General features: G+C 40.4%; 1 pseudogene; it reads left to right on the top strand.

Annotated features, from left to right (window-relative positions):
• The first annotated feature begins 2,250 nt into the window (after window positions 1–2,250).
• Window positions 2,251–18,195, top strand: part of LOC117283544 — a 29,902-nt pseudogene continuing 13,957 nt past the window's right edge.

The raw sequence follows: 18,195 nt of genomic DNA, 5'->3' as shown, positions 1-18,195 counted from the left end.
ATAGCAGCGATGTATCAAGATTGAGGGAGCTTGAGCCCCAACGCTGTGGACCTCCTCCTGCAACAGCACTGGATTCCTTGGCTCTAACAGCTACAAGGGAGAGAAATTAGTTTTAGTCTTATTTAAGCTATGGGCTTGTGGTCTCTTTCTTACAGTAACTGATCTAGTCTTGGTCAACACAGTAGATATTAGTTATTTTATAAAAAAAGACTGTAGCTTAATTTACTGAAGATCCTACAACTAAGAAGTGTCTGAGCTGTTTGTGTGTTAGGCAACCTAATTTCACTTACATTATGTGGCTTCTCAAATCAATCAATATATATTTGCATCTAGTTTGGTGATTTTTTTATCTGTTTTCTTTTCTTTCTTTTTCTTTTTTTGGTACCAAGGAATGAACCCAAGTCCTTGTGCTTGCGAGGCAGGCGGTGGAACCATTGAATGAAATCCTTGGCTCTAGTTCAGTGATTCTTACAGCAATACGTAGCTGTCTTAAGAGCGGCTCTTCTCAACCAGGACTGGAGGTCCCATCTGACTCAGCCATCCCCCTGCTGGGTGTCTTCCCTAAAGAATTTAAAGAATCATTCCACAGTGATATATGTGCACCCATGTTTATAGGAGCACAATTTGTATTAGCTAAAACTTAGAAACAGTCCAGTTGTCCATCAGCTGGAGACTGGATAAAGAAAATGTGCTATTTTTCTTATGAAGACATCAATTTTTTTCTCTCAATGCAAATAAAAAAATAACATATCATTATGATTTATCTTGAAATAAAAATTCTTTTTTATTTAAAAACATTTTTACCACAAAACAATAAAACAAATCCCCCCCAATTATGGATTGTATATTACTACTACTACTACTACTACTACAACTACTACTACTTCTACTACTAATGTTATAAGAATAGGCTTATTATCATAGTATACTAATAATAGGGTTACATTTATTTTTCTATTTTCTCAGCCTCAGTTTTTTAACTCAGGTCTTTTGATCTGATGGGTTAGATGAATTCATGTCTGACCATGCTTTCCACCAAAAAAGAAAAAAATTCATGGGAGTCTTTTAAGAATTCTATTCCATTTTAAAATTCAGTAGAACATTTTGCTCATGCTATTGTGTGAGGCAGTAAGATATTCTGTTTTATTTTAAAGAATCTAGGAATTATAGAATCTATTCCCTTTTTCGTAAAAGTAGTCGGTTCCAGTTCTGATCACTTCATCTTTTTGCCTTTATGTCTAAATGTATTCAATGTCATGACTTGTCAGATGATTTAAAGAAATTTTCCCTAAACTTTCCATGAAAAAAGGGTAAGAACTGGAAAAACTCAAAGCAGTGTAAGTAAACTGACAAAGACAAACCTTAAAATTAGCCACTTTTGCTCTGAGAGTAATGTATTTGGATTACAAATACATAAATTGGTAGAATGAGGGGATAAAGTAACACAAAAGGCTAGATAAAAGGAAGGACCAAGCATGAAAAACAGCTTTGCTGGATCTGTGTCTCAGAAAGTTTCACCTTAATCATTTTGATTACAAGGAGCGACTGTCATTTTATATCTTCCTGTTGGATAACGCTGCTAAAAACTATAACTGAACATAATTTTGCTTGGTTTATTTGGGCAATGAAAAATTATCTTTTGTAGAAGACTATAACGTCACAAAGACTTTTCATTGCTAGCACACCTGTTATCCCAGCTACCCCAAAGTTTGCGCAAGGATGATCAAGAGTTTGATGCCAGCCAGAGTAAGTGAAGTAGACCATGTCTCAAATGAGCCACCATGCCCTGCTCAAATACTATTTTGTTTACTGCTATATTCTGGACATTTGGGAAAACATGGGAGAAGCACAGGCTCAAATGTGAGGAGACAGTGTTACATGGAGTCCCTCAGAGCAGTCAGTGCAAACTGTGTGTCAATGGCCATAAAGACAGGGGAAGGCAGCAGTGAGGACAGTGAGAGCCTGGAGCTGGGTCCGGGAAAAGCCCCTTTTATGTCCTACCCTCTACTCACTATACTGATGTTGCTGGTCTACAGGCTTGATTGTGATTGCTGTCAGCTGGTTTTCCATCAGGGTCATGTCCTCTGGGGGAGGGAGACTTTGGAGTAAGAGTCCAGGACAAGAGAATAGCTGTAAAACCTGTGAGGACACACCAAAGTGAGTCTTTTGATCTCTGGTCTAATGAGTGAGGCTGAGAATGACTTTAAAGCCTGAATAACCCGGATCTGCTTCACAGGTTTCACTTAAATCATGTCCAGCATTGGATACGAACGTATTTCCTTGCTGTCAACATACAGAGGTACGCTGTGTGCATACAAGCATTTAAAAAATCTTTGAAAAATCATACTTTCTATGAAACACATTGCTGTGGAAGAAGTAATACATTTGTCCCAAACCAAAAGCACTTATTTAGTCAATAATTCTAGATGCCCCACCAATGTGTAAAATTTGCGATGATCTACATAGATAATCAGGATGACCAGATTCTATACAAAGTCAATTGGCCCAAAAGAGCGGGTCACTTTCTAAGCTACCAGGTGGTTCCCCTGTCACCAAATAATGGCCCTTTTGTTTGGGGAACAACGTAATGGAGGGGAAAAGAAAAAAAGATTGTGAGAAACAAGACAGCAAGTTTTGTTGTTGTTAAGTATTTTTTCTTGCTTCCATATACAACTTCTCTTTTATAATCAGTTCATAGCTTTAGGACACTGGAATTGTTTTATTGAAACATGTCTTGGAAAGTATATAGCTGTTTTAGTCATTGTTGGGAACCACTGAGAGAGATAAATTGTTATAGTCAGCAATGCTGAAAAGAAATAATAATCTGCAAGCTGCCCAAGTCTACCAAAGTCATAGCAATATTAAATCAATAGAAAAATTCTGATTTATGGGGAATGAAGTGATTCTCCTTATAAACCCAACAGTATATGGGTCCTGCGGTCTTTAAATACAACCCCTTCCCCGATTGTTATTTAAATAATTTTCAAGGGACTATCATACCACATTCCAAATCTGAAGAATTAAGCCAATTGGGCATTTTAACCTTAGAATCAATAGATTTTTAAAATATTTTAATAGGAAAGGAAACTGCTACACAGATATTCAGGACTTTGTGAGGGAAAAGTCAGCATCATAGTCACAGCAGTCAAACAAAATATCTGAGTTTATCAGAACATGACCACAAGCAATATTTAATTAGTAACTCAGAATGAAAGCCACTGTGATAGGCAAAATAATGGCACCACTGAAGATGTCCAGACTTTCATCCCTAGAACACATTACCCAACATGGCAGAGGGGAAGGAAAGTTACAGGTATAATTAAAGTTGCTAATCTACTAACTTTAAAACGGAAAGCTGATTTTGATTAAGTGGGTAGAACCAGTGTATGAGTGTTCATAGAACTGGAAATAGAAGAGTTGGGATGACTTTTCAGGAGCAAGAGCGGACATAATTTGAAGATGGAAGAGGCCATGTGCCCATGAACATGGGAAGCTGTTAGAATCTGGGAAAGGCAAGACAACAGAGCCTTCCTTAGCTCCTTCAGAAGGGGACGCAGCTCTCCCAACAACTTGGTTGTCTATTTTGGTCTTGTGATCTGCAGAAATGTAAGGTAAAAATGTTTTGTGACCTTAAGGTACGGAATTTGTGGTGAGGTGTTAGAGCAGAGTAGGAAACTAATGCAACCACTGAAAAAGTTTTTCTTTCTTTCTTTTTTTTTTCTCCTTGAGTTTATTGGTACATTTTAGGTATACAGTACAGTTACATTCATTACTGGGATCTTGTACCTTTACATGACACGTCTTGGTTCTCACTTTTTCCCCTTGTTCCTGCCCTCCCTTCACTCCCTCCTCCATCCCCCTTTACAAACTCTTCATTTCCTTTTTTTTCATTTTCTCATATTTTTCTTCTCCCTTATTACCTTTTTCCTACCCTTCCCACCTTCCCTACACCTTTAGCCCCTTTCTTCCTATTTCACATTGTCAATTAACTCATTAAGATCTTCTGTACTTTTGCAGTTTATTCACACCAGAGAAACTATTCAGTATTTATACATGTGTAATTTATTTATTTCACTTAGGAGTATATCCTCAATATGCATCCACTTTCCTATGAATGAATATAATTTCTCATTCTTTATGGCTGAGTAGTATTCCATTTTATAGAAAAACCACATCTTTATCAAGTTTCCAACTGATGGGCAAATGGGCTGTTTCCAAGTTTTAGCTATTACAAATTGTGCCACTATAATGTGGGAAAAAATTTTTACCAGCTGCTCCTCAAAGGACTATTATCTAGAATATATAAAGAACTCAAAACAATCAGCCCCACCAAATATAAGGACCCGATTCAAAAATGGGCATCTGAAATGAACAGACATTTCTCAGACAAAGAAGTAAAAGCAGCAAGTAAATATATGAAAAAATGTTCCATATCACTGGTCATTTGAGAGATGCAGATGAAAACAACCCTGAGATTCCATCTCACCCCACAAAGAATGGCTGCTATCAAGAAATCAACCAATAACAAATGTTGGCAGAGTTGTGGGGAGAAAGCAACCCTTCTCCATTGTTGGTGGGAGTGCAGACTGGTGCATCCATTATGGAAATCAATATGGAGATAACTCAAAGAGCTGGGACTAGAGGTTCCATTTGACCCAGGCATCCCTCTGCTGGGTATCTTTCCAAAAGAATTAAAAGAATCATATCACAATGATATATGCACAGCTATGTTTATAGCAACACAGTTTGTAATAGCTTAAAAAGTTTTTCTTAATGTTTAAAGATTATGAGAGATTGTGATTCAGGAGTTGTGACCAGTTTTTATCCTTTCTGTCATTCTTATATATGAATAAAACTTCAAAGCTTAAAGGGTAAAAATTGAAGCACTATTATTAATACATACCTATATTTTCTCCTATGTGACAATATATATAGCAAATCTATTATGTATTTAAAATTATGTATGATTATTCACAGAGTGCACTGTTTGAATGAGTTATTGAATATTCCATAGAATAGCTATTATAATACACTATTAAAATAAAGTTATAATACAGAACACATTATTAATATATGCAGTATAAGAGAAATGGTATTTTTGAACTTTAGAGTATCTTAGATAAAAGAGAAAAACAATAATTTCAAATTCTAATTGTGTTGAGACTGTAGAACATCTCCTTGAAAATAGCAAAAGGAATAGACATTAGGATAATAGAACAAAGTCTGGAGTCCTCAGACACACAATTAAATTATAATTCCAGCTGCATTTGATGGTAGTGAGAACCTAATAAAACTATAGATAGGCAGCGTGGTGTATCGTAGGTACTCACTAAGTAACAGATACTAATATTAAAATCTGTTTCCTGTCCCCTGTAGCAACACAGCCCTTCAGTTTGAAAAGGATAGAAAGTTGCCTACATTTTGTCTAGTATTTCTTTTCTTTTGCAAATTATTGTAAACTATGCCTTTTACTAAAAGGCAGAACACCAGACATGCTGATCTTGTTTGTATCCTAGGGCCTCTGCATTTTATGTTTCTTTTTCTTTTTTTCTGGTACCAGGGATCGAACTCAGGTCCTCGTGCTTGGGAGGCAGGCAGTGGAACCACTGAGCTAAACCCCCAGCCCATTTAATGTTTCTTTAGCTAAGTATATTTGTTACTCCAGATATTAAATGTCTTACCTCTCATTTCACTCAGATCTCTGTTCCCCTGTTATCGCCTCGTAAAAGACCCTCTTTGTCACTATGTTGGAAGCATTAGCTGTACAATTACATTCTTTTACCTTGCTTTACTTTTCTTCACAGTACTTAATACCTCTGATGATACTATTGTACTAAGATATTCCAGAGAAGCATAACCAATAGGATATATGCACAGTATGTGCATATTATGGATGAATGATACTTGTTACAAGGAATTGGCTCATGACATTATGGAGGCATGGAAGTCCTCAATCTTCCTTCTGCAAACTGAAGACCCAGAAAAGTATGTGGTATGGATTCCTGTCCACGTCCAAAGGCATGAGGACTAGAAGTATGCACGGAACAAACCTTCTCCAAGGGCATCTGATCAGGTTGACTGAGGAAAGCTGCCCTCACCGATGTGAATGATCATTGTGGATGGCGATCATCCAGTCTACCCTGTGTCTGGCTAGAACACAGAGCCAGAGAAATGGTGAATTTGCTCTCTGACTGCGCTGGTATATCCACTTCTGCCTCTGCCCTAGATGTTGTTACTTCTGGTTCTCGGGCGTTTTGGACCTGGACTGACACTTGTAGCACAGGCTCCCTTGGTTCTTAGACCTTCAAGTATGGACTGTCTGCAATGAACTTCCCTGGGGCTCCAGCCTATGGAGGGCAGGGTATGGGACTTTGTAGCCTTCCTAACAAAGTGATTATTATTGTTTCTCTTTCTCTGATCCATACAAGGGGCAAATGACTTCTGCTTATTCTCTAAGTCTCAAACTTGGGAGAGCTGATCCAAGAAAGAGTTGTGGTGTACAGAGAAGACCTTCTAAAGCCATCCAACTTCAATGGAAAATGCTGCTTTTTCTGTCAGCAAATTGCGTGAACACAGAGCATGTGACTACACAACAAGAAAGAGTAAATCCCTACCTGCACTGAGGCAGGATATGTGGACAGGGCATGTGGGATAATAGTTCATCAGATAATTCATTGGTTCTGTAGTAGGAGTAGGGTGGCTAGTGATATTCTAGGAAACAGGAAGGCAGGAAAACAAGTCTGGTCTACCATCTTTGAGACTTTGAAATGCTTTTCATGTATGATTTTGTTTCCTCCTCTTAGTAACCTTTGAAGGTAAGTGAGAAGGCTGAGCTACAGTGATACTATGTGGTTTCCTTAGTGACCCCTGCAAAGCATAGCTCAGTCAATCCACATTCCAGTATATCTTGGAGAAGCAGTGGAAAAGCTAATATAACTCATATCCATTTATGGAAAGCTCACATTCAGCATTTAAAGGCTAGAGAAAAATGTGATTAGAGTGTTAACCCATCTGTTCAGAGGGAAAACATTTGTTACTACCTTTCACTCCAGAATAGTTAGTAAATCCATGTGATTTATTTTTGATGGGAAAGTATTTCAAATCATTATATAAGAGTAATGATCTGGTCAAATTCCAAAATTCATATTGAATCCATACTTATTAATGCATTTTATAAGTATTCTTAGCTAATTAGGATGAGTAACAAATTTTTTAGATCCTAACTGACAAAAGAAATAGACACCACTAAAATGAAACAAACAAAATTGTTTCTCCAGGTCCTGCCCACCACATCTTTACCTCTTTCTTGCACTTTGACCTGTCACTATCCAGAAATAACCAGTACACCCCATTTTCCTATCTCACAGAAACCTCTTTCACATGCAAGCTTGGGAACAGTACACAATTTTTTTCAGATTGATAACTGCCACAATATATGTCTTGATCACTTTTTAAAAATGAATTTTAAATACCTGTTAGGTCCTGCTGGGTTGACCTATTACAAAAGATATATTAACACCAACTCACAGCTGGAGCCTTTGTGGTGGAGACTCCAAGCACCCCAAATTTTAAAAATGTAGCTTTTTAAAGCACTAACAGAAGTGTGAGGACAGGTATTTAAGCAAGATTTTCGTGAATCTTTATGAAGCAATTAAACTGCAGGGGATAACTTAACGAGTTCTTATTTCTAAAGGAATAATTAGCTTCCAGTTGCATTATTTTCACCCAATACTACCTCTTGGTGAATAAAGTTATCCAACTGTTATGGGCTGAATTGTGTCCAATCTCCCAATTTTTATGTTGAAACCTAATTCCCAGTGACTCAGAGTATGACCATATTTGGCAAAAGGTCTTGGAAGAAACAATCAAAGGGAGGCTCTATGGTGAACTCTAACCCAATCTGACTGCGTCGTACTAAGAATAGATTGAAACACAGACACACACAAAGAGAAAAAGTTGGTCATCTACCAGCCAAGAAGAGACGTTTCAGAACAAAACACCCTAAGGACAACTTGATCTCAGACTTCTGGCCTCCAGATTGTAAGATTGCACATTTCTATTACTTAATCAACCCAGGCTAGGTGACTTTGTTGTGGCAGCTTCAGCAAATAATGCAATCACTTTCCAGAGACTTTCTCTCTGCCTTCCTAGAGTGTGAATAAGTTAGAGGGACGTCTTCTCACATCTTCTCCAAGCTTATATCCCTGTGCCCAGGTGTCAGGGCACTAGAAGTATCTTAGAAGCCTTAGAGATGGTTTTCTATGGCATGCCGCACATTTATTCAGTTCATCCATATCTACTAAAGCTGTCAGGGGGTTTGGCCTGGACGTGTTTCTATCTGCTATTTTTTGTCCTCTGCCCTTATGGATGCTCCTTCTGCCTTTTTGCCAGTGTCTTTCTCTGCTTGTTGGCCTGCAGCTTTCTTCTGTACAGGTTGAGTCTTAGGAGCAGCTGAGCAGATTTTCCATAACACACGGCCCACCCCATTCCCAGTGTCACTGTGCCCTACTTCAGTGATACACTCATCTCGTTACCTTTGTCCATGGACCCGGAATCCTCCTCTACCTTTGCTGTCCAGACAGCACCAAACAAGTATTCAAATGGCATCTCTCCTGGAGCAGCTGCTATGTGATCCTGGAAGACCCTGGAAATCCCTGTCCCGGCACAGTGGGATTGGCTTGCCTCAAACTATGAGTGGTCTTCTTCGCCCTCTAAGCAGTAAACTTCCTGGTAGGAAAGCAAGAAGGAAAGGTAAAAGTATTCCTGTGTGCTGGGAATATTACTTTAGGGATAAAAACATGCCTTCTAGAATCTATTTCTGCAAAATGCACACTCATAGGAAAACAGAAAGGCAAAAAGTGAGATGACTCCTTTTTCATAAATTCTCCTATTCTTAATGCTCATTTTCACTGTTAGATACAGATCTAATTTTATCACAGAGCAATGCACATTTCATAAAATCTCTTTGAAGATCTGTTTTCAAATGTGTGAACACAGAAAACTTTTACAGCAAGCTTTCTGTAGGGCTTAACACCACACTTTTCTCTGGATAATAACAGCATGCCTGTCCTTCATGGATTTAGAGGACACCAAATGATTAATATATATAAAGCCTCTGGGACAAAACCTGGCCCCCAAGTCCCCTAAGTAGGCTTTGTTAAGTAAATTCATGACTGGAATTACTGGCTCTGTTCTATCTATTCCTTACCCAGCATATAGTAGGAATTATATTCTATGGACCCCTTGGACCTACACTGCCATTCACCACCCATCCCTTTTTTATTTTCACACTCTAGTTCTTAAGAGATACAATTGTGTCAGGGAGGATGGACTACGGATTCTTAACACATACACTTAACACACTGTGGACTATGGGCCAATCCTGTTCTGGGCACTATGCATTTAATTTGCACAATAAATATGTGAAGCAAGTTATTATTTTTATTCATATCTTGAGCTGAAGAAATTTAAACTCAGGTTACACAATTTTCCCACGTTCAGGTTGCAGAGCAGGCTGTAAGCCTAAGCCACCTGGCTCCTGGGTCCACAACAGATTCTAAAAAGCCCCAGGCCTGCCTGTCTCAGAATCAGGAGACCACCATCAAATTCATGTTCCTTTCCTCATGGTCAGCTGGGCCAGAGATGGAGAATGAATTTTGAGCTATTTCTTCCTCCTCCTGTCACCCCAGTCCGAAAACTGAGCGACAGCTATAGTGACAGTACCTGGACTGGAGTCAAGGGTCCTAACTGGACTGGGTGTGGCAGCTGAGCTCTTTTACAGAGTCTCCCAGCACCCTACACGTGTAGTCAAAGTGCTTCCCTCATTTTCCTCATGGTCACTTCAGCTCCGTGCACTTGGTGGGCATTCAAGGCCCCACACCACACACTATTGTAAACATTGCTGGATTACAGAACATGTAGTTAGTATCTCTAAAGAGGTACCAGAAACCACATCAGATTAAAAAATCAGGAGCAGAAAGAAGGATTTCTCTAGAGCTGACATTTTTACAAAAACCTAAGAATTAATATCTACTGGGAGAAGTTGCCTTGGGTAATAATTTAAAGTGTTGCAAATTGGAATGCTGATAATTAGATGTCATGCGTTGCTCATTTTGCTTACTGCTGAAATGTCCATTACCCTGCTGATTCTAAGACTGAAGAAACACTAGAAACTTTTAACGGCTCTAGTGTAAAACTGTAGAAACCGGACAATGAATTGCCCCGCAGGGTGTGCTGTTTTATATCATCAAAGTGCCTGGTCATGGCCATTCCCGATGCCGGGGTGGAAGCAGACCTTCTGAGAAACTTCTAGCAGGATGTTTCCCTGTGCTGGAATCCAAATCAGAAGCTCATTCCAGGCAGCCTTGGGATCCCTCCTCACCAAGCTGAGGTGATTGGATAATGCAGCAGAGAGCACGCACCGGAGCCAGAGCGCCTCACTGTCTTCGGAGCTGTGACTTGTCAGGGCCACCAGGGAGGCCGCAGAGTCGGAACTCTATTGCAAGGCTGGGGCTGCCCATCTCCCCAGGTCTCCCTCGCACACCCGGGTGAGCACATGCTCTTCGTCCTCCATGTCCCAAGGGCCCTTCCTTGAGGGGGTCTTTACCCACTCGTGGGAGACCGGTGAATAATGAAGCCATCTATAGATGCTTTCAGACAGAGAGCACCCTGTGCATTTGAGGACACCGTTATGAATGCACTCATTTTTCTGGAATAGAATTTCGTGCTTTCTCACTTGGTGAGTTCCTCAAGGTCATTCACTCTGCTCAAGGACTTCATTACCGGGTCTGCCATGACCTTAATACAAACGAAACATTTCCAACAACAAGCAGTTCTCACAGGAACTCAAACGCTGAATTTATAATGATTGCCACTTTGCCTTTTTTACTTCACAGGGTGAAGAAAATGTTCAATTTCTTATTTGGGCAAAAAGAATACAAAATAAACTTGGGCTCTTAAAGAACACCATCTGGCTCCCCAAAGGGAACAAAACCAGAGCATCAGCCCCAAAGAATCAAGGCTATTCCTGCAGATGCCACCACCTGACCCCTGGAGTGGACGGACCAACAGCCACTTTTGTATACATTCCTGCTCTGAGGGAGGGGTTTACCCGCAGCCTCATGAAACAGACCGCACTTTAAATTTTTAGGTTATCATGAAGACAGCAAAAGCAGATGCACCCCCTTGTTTTCTATAGAATATGGAATACACATGTAAATATACATGTGTATTATGTGTACGTATGCACAAATATGAGATACACATGTAAACATTCAAATGTAAAGATAATCCCTTCACTTCATATTAAACATTGAAGGCAAACTCTCATCAAGGTTATGCAAAACCAAGTTTACTAGGTTAGGAATTATGTCCTGGGTTAATTAATTATGATGGCCTGGAATCTCGCAAAGGTTCAGTCTGCTCTGTACTTTTCCAAGTAGGTACCAAGGGTCCAATGGGGAGATTCCTGCCAGGTTTCCTTAGTGCTGAGTCCAGCGGCGGGCAAAGGGTGGAGAATAGTTTCTCCACAAACAAGATAACTTTGCAACTAGCAAAGCAGCTTCAGGTTGGCTTCAACAACAGTCTAGTAGACTCTGTCCCTCTCTGCTGCTGACCTTCAGCTAGGGAGGCCTTGCACTTCTTCTCAGAGAGGGGTCCCTGTTCGGTCGCTGAGGTCTCAGTGCCATCCCACCGGGTTCTGCTCACCCTGACATCCTCTCTTCTCTCATGCAGACCTTGTGGACCCAGGTCACTTCGTACCTGCTCGTGAAGGGGCAAGGGCGTGCTGGCCTCTCGTGGAATCCCAGCCTTTCAGTGGCCCGCTGACAGGTGGGTGGAGGGTCCTGATCTCAGCGCTGAGCCCAGGTGTGAGCAGCTTCGAAGGAAGCCACGGAAAGGCCTGCTCACGGTAGGCAGTGAGGGAGAGGAAGGCAGAGGAAGGATTTAGGGATGAGAAGTCAGGTGGATGCATCACTGGGCCGTCATGGACTAGAAATTGTGGTCCTGAGCTTACTATGCCATTGGGAGGTGTTTGTTGGCTGTGGCCTGCAAGAGGGACACCCTTGAGCTCCTCTGCTCCACAAGTCCACATGGGGCTTGGCATTTCTCATCTGCAGGCCTGCGCACCAGGGGGTGTACTAGTTTGTAAAATCAGATGTCTCCAGAATCCTGGCAGGTTTTCTTGGTCCACACAGAATACTCTCACAACCCTACCTTTACTCCGTCTTCTCTCCAGCACTTTTGCCTGACCCGAGGACACACTCAGGGGTCCCTTGCTCTCATGACTATCAGCACCTTTGTCTTGGTTATCCCGGTAGCTCTGAACCCCAGTTGACCTCCCCATATCTGTGAAACCATCAAATTCTCTAAGCCACAGATTCTGCTCATTTCTTGGACTAATAAATAAGAATCAGCAAATGCCATCTGGGTGGCTGCTGGCTCACTTCAGTGCACTGGTCTTCTCCACAGGTCCTCGGTCCTGTGATTCCTAGATTTCTTCATTTTGCACGGATATGTGCAAATGTTTCAGCTTTTAGTATTCGATTCAGTCTTTGCTTTTGGTGGCGGTGAGGAGGAAACTTGATGCAATAAAGATGTTTCTTAACTCTGATAATTCTACAAAAGAACAATGAATTACACTGCCTAACCTTTCGCCAAGCAGCTATAGGACTCACAATATCTCTTTGAGGAGTTAGACATTAGTGGGAAGTGTTATTCATTCCCACAGACCTTCCTTGGCGATCAGCATGAAGTCTTCTGTTTTTTAAAATTAAGCTAAAATTCATGTAACAATTTCAAGTCTACTGTTCAGTGGCATTTACTACAGTCATGTTGCGCAGCCAACCCCTCTAATTAGTTCCAGAACATTATCATCACCCTCAAAAGGAAATCCCTTACATAATAAGCGATCTCTCTCTTTCATCTTTCTCAGCTGCTTGGAACCACTAATCTTTTTTTTTTTTTTCCTCTATGGGTTTACCTATTCTAATAGGTAAATGTATTCTCAGAGTATGTGACCTTTTTTGCCTGGCTTCTAGTGTGCTTTCTTAAAACATGATGTTTTTCATGTAGCATAGTGTTTTTGAGTTTCAGCCATGTTGCACCTGTATGTTGTTTTTATGACTGACTTGTATTCTATTGTGTGGATATGATCCATTTTTGTTTATTCACCCATTGGTGTAAATTGATATTGTTTCCACCCTTTAGCCTATTATGAATAATATAGTCAATATAACTTTTATAGCCAAACCTGTCATGCTTATATGCTAGGTGAATGTTAGTCTCTGAAGCAAACTGAAGCTTGTTTTTATATACAGCCCATTGCCCTTAGAAAATTCTCGATGGTATATTGCCATTGCAGAGGAGGGGAAAAGTACCAGGCAGAGTGACCTTGGATCTGAAGTCTAGTTCCAGACCTCATCTTCTCTTAGGCTCATGTAAGTAGAGCAGTCCTCTACCTCAGCCTCTGGCCCTGTGCATGCCCTGTTCTCATGTACATCCCAGTCACAGCCCTACGACACTGAAGAAATCCCTCAATCTGCTCTGCATCTTTTAGTTATCATCTGAGACGTGCAATTAAGTTCCATCTTTCAAGAAACACTGATTGGCAGTAGGAGCTGGGGCCTGCTGGGAAGTAAAGTTCTGTCAGCAAAGACTTTACTGTACTGCTGCAGCCTTTCAATTTCAGCTGTCGCCTTAGGGATCCGAAAATGCCACCTTTTATTTCACCATAATTGTAAGAAAATTTGTCCCACTTTTTAAAGACAAATAGGGAGATCACAGTTGAAACATGGTGTGCACTTTGAAGGACATCAGATAATCTGTTTTTCTGTATGACAACTGCGCACGGTGGGTCCTATCGTGATTTTGGTGTGTAGCTGAGAATACCAGGCACCGACAGACTGACGCAGCCACCACCCAGCACAGTAGGATTTGAACTCAGCCCATCTACTTCTTAAGTCCATGCTGTGTACTTAGGTATCAAACATGGGCTTTAACACAAACTTTTACACCTAATTTCCAACTCTCATTTTATCTTACTGCTATCTTAAAAATACTATGTATGTTAGTATGATTAAAAATGACCGGGCTGAACATAAAAGGACCCTGGTGAAGTTCTTAGACATTTTTCCCTCATGTTTAACAACTTTGGAACTTGACTTTTTAGCACCTTGAGGAAATCTGTGTCAACTTAATTTTGAAGTGATCAAATTCTTCCTCTACTCATAAATCAGGCATAATCACCAGGCTGGAATATAATCTCTCTGCTTCTCATTTGAGTGGCTTTGGTCTTTGCATCCTACTTCTACCCTAATTTACATTCCAACTTTGTAGTTCTGGAATGTCAATGGACAGGTGCATGAGTAATTTTATCTACAAAGCTGCAAAGAGTGGAAGAGAAAACAAAGCTATTCTGGAGTATAAAATCACGTCAGAAGTGGACATGATATTTGTGCTTCTATATTTCTACCACATTCTTATTAATTTGCTGCCTCTTAACTCACTTAAATTAAACTTCTTCTGTTTGTCTTCAAGTACCTGACGGATCAAGATAATTAGTAAAAAATCAGGAGCATATGAGAAACTAAAATTTCTTTCCTTTTTTTTTTTTAGTTTATTGGTACATTTTAGGTATACAGTACATTGGGATCTTGTACCTTTACATGACAGGTCTTGGTTCTCATTTTTTCCCCTTATCCCTGCCCTCCCTTCACCCCCTCCTCCCCTCCACATTTACAAACACTTTATTTCCATTTTTTTCATTTTCTCATATTTTTTTTCTTTTCCCTTATTACCTTTCCCCTACCCTTCCCACTTTCCTTACACCTTTAGCCCTTTTCTTTCTATTTCACATGGTCAATTCTATCATTAGGATCTTATGTACTATTATAGATTTTCGCACCAGAGAAACTATTCGGTATTTACACATGTGTGACATTTATTTCACTTAGGAGTATATCCTCAATATGTATCCATTTTTCTATGAATGAATCTAATTTCTCATTCTTTATGGCTGAGTGGTATTCCATTTTATAGAAAAACCACATCTTCTTTATCCAGTCTCCAACTGATGGGCAAATGGGCTATAAGAAACTCAAATCTAGATGCTAAGGTGATTTAGAGTGACATGTCATAGAGCTTTTCTTGTACTTTTAAGTTTGTTCTGTGTAACTGAAGTCCTTTTAACGTCAAGCAAAATATAACTATTTTGTTCTATTGCTTATCAATTATAAACAAAAACAAGAGTAATGGTTATTGATTGGATTGCAAACCACTGAATCACATTTAAGAAATATTGGGCTAGGGATTTAGCTCAGCAGCATATCACCAGCCTGGCAGGCATGAGGTCCTGAGTTTGATCCCTAGTACCAAAAAAATATATATATCAATTTTCATATTCTTTAAATAAATTTGTCCTTTTAACCTTTAGAGAAAGCTAATCCTCACTGTGCATGGAACTAGGTATTATATCCATTTGAGTATAATTTGTCAGTATCATAGTTTTTTGTTTTTTGAGACAGGGTCTTATTATGTAACTCAGGCTGGCCTTGAACTCGCTATTGCAGCCCAGGCTGGCCTCCAATTCATGGCAATCTTCCTGCTTTAGCCTCCAAATACTGGGATTATAGGCATGCATCATCATGCCCAACTATCACTATTCTATTCTTACCAAGAATGCCAATGTTTGAATACAAGTGTAATGTGGACATAGCTTGAAAAACAGTAAACAATGTTGGTACGATGAGTCCAGACCATTGCCATACTACATACCCGGCACATCTCCCAGGGTGGGACCTCCCCTCAGGCTTGCAGGCTTCTGTTCATTTCTGTCCTCACAAGCAAGAGTGCTTCCAGCAACATATGTGTCAACCTTTCCTGCGTCAACATTCCGTCTTGCTCTGAGCTTCTTCTAAAGCACTAATGTGATACTGAGTTTCCCTCGTTGCGTAAGCCATTGTTATCATCAGGCGGTATTTCTCCTCTCCAGTTAGCCTCAACGTTTTTTACATGTGAAAGAGATGTTGGGTTTGCCCCTGTGCTGGTCTAGTTTAACGAGTCCACTTCCATTTGTGTAGGGTATGGATACGTAAGTACCGAGCTGGGGGATACTTAGCCGTAAGGCCTCACACCTGTATTCCCTGTAACCTCAATTCTGCCACAAAGGATAAAAGCACCGTCTACCCCATCCAGTCTTTAGAAGTTCTGACATATTTATATTTTGGATTTCTCATGTAAAATAAACTATGTGATATCTAAACTTGTGTGTCTAATTTATTTTACTTAATATTAAGGTCTCAAGGTCCATCCATTTACCTATGAATGCCTCAAGCTCTTTGTTCTTTATGGCAGAGGAGCACCCCGTTGATTAGATACTAAGAAGTCAGGCGATCTTTCTCAAGTGGGAATGGGAACAAGGACGGAAATGGGGAGCGCGGGAAAGAAAGGGGATAAAAAGGGCTGGGGATTGAGCTCAGTGGTTCTGTTGCCTGCTTAGCAAGTGTAAGTTCCCGAGTTTGATCCCTGGTACAAAGAAGAAAAAAAAATCACCTTCTAACAACATCATCAAAGGAATTACATTTTGGGCCGGGGATTTAGCTCAGTGGTTCCGTAGCCTGCCTCACAAAGGCAAGGGCCCGAGTTCAATCCCTGATAAAAAAGAAAAAAGAAAAAAAAAGGGGGGATGGGGCTAAAAAATAATTGAAGGGGAAAAAACGGAAAGAGAGCTTTTGCAAATGGGAAGGGAACCAAGAGTTGGAAGGAGCAGGGAGGGTTGGGAGTAGAGGACAAAAAAGAATTATGATGTGTTATGTACATGTACCTACTCCTCATAATAAATAATCATTATGTGCTGCAAACATGTATTAAAAAATAAAGAAGTTTTGACATAAATGTTTAAAACATAGACACAGTTTTTTCCTTGGAAATTATGCTTCTGGTGCTTACCTGTGTAGTTCCGGTCCTGGAATCACTGCAGCAGGTGGGTGAGAGAAACTCAGGGTGATGCGTGGAAGGAAGGAAAATGTACAATCATGTGCTACCCATAGAAAGAATCGCAGAGTCAAACTAGCAACCTTTCCCACCCAACCTTTTCCGTAACTCTTAGCAAAATAAAGAAATTTATCTAGTAGGAACACTTCCTTGGTTCTCTTCATTTTGAATATAAGCACTCTCAAAAGGTGTGTAAGCCAGCTGTTCATGTCTATATTTGCTCTCGTTTTAGAAGACCAGTGACCTATTACAGCATTCATCCAAGGACAGAAGTATATTTATTGGTCTGAATAAATGTGACTCATTAGTTCAGATTATGAAAAATCTTCTGTTTTCTTTTTTTTTGTATATTATTCCAAGCATTTGCACCTACCACAAGGGTAAGCCAAAGCAAGTCTAGAGAAGGTGCATATTCCTGTCTGAACCCATTTGTAGCTACCCAGAGACACTGGCATCTGTCAGACCACAGAGTCTTCCTCCCAGGGAATCTTCCACAGCCATTTTTCTCTGTGTGTTTTGTTGGAAGACAGAGCAGCCTTTACTGGCAGCTTGTGTTTCAGCAGGTACCAAGGGAATGGTTTTGCCTTGGCTCGGCTCTGCACTGCCGCAGCACCCTTGTCCACTCATTTCACAGGCCCAGGTGACTACCTCAGGTGAGTACACGAGGGTAGCCCCTGGTTCCAGCTCCCTTCCAGTCCCGGAAGGAGATTCTTCAGATAGGAATTGATGTATCTCTCAATGTGTCTCTCAAATTCCTGTAATGACTTCCACAAGGCCATCTTTATATACACATCTCTTTAATAGGCCAATTTTCTATTGCTCTCCTGCTTGACCACTTCCGAGGGCCCCAAAGTCAGAGGGGAAATGAGCCTACCTGATTGGGAATGAACCTTTTACATCCCTCTGTGCTGTGGTCTTAATGTCCCCAAAGCTTCACATGTAGATGCTTCCTCTCCATCGTGGGGGTAGTAAGAGATGGGACCTTTCGGAAAGTGACCAAGTCATGAGGCTCATCCCTCTCAGTGCCTTACAAAAGAGCTTGAGAGCACAAGTTGAGGGCCTTTCACTATTCTACTTTCTGCCATGTGAGAATGCCTGGATGACACCACCTAGGATGAACAGGCCCTCAGCAGGCAACAACCTGGCTAGTGTTTGATGTTGGACTTGAGCAGCAAGAGCTGTAAGAAAAAAAAAAAAAAAAAAAGG

The sequence above is a fragment of the Fukomys damarensis genome, unplaced genomic scaffold (genome assembly GCF_012274545.1).
Source record: "Fukomys damarensis isolate Sample0158 unplaced genomic scaffold, DMR_v1.0_HiC HiC_scaffold_27, whole genome shotgun sequence".
In the NCBI taxonomy this organism is placed as follows: domain Eukaryota; kingdom Metazoa; phylum Chordata; class Mammalia; order Rodentia; family Bathyergidae; genus Fukomys; species Fukomys damarensis.
The sequence above is the reverse complement of the archived record's forward strand: the minus strand, read 5'-3'. Positions and strand labels throughout refer to the sequence as shown.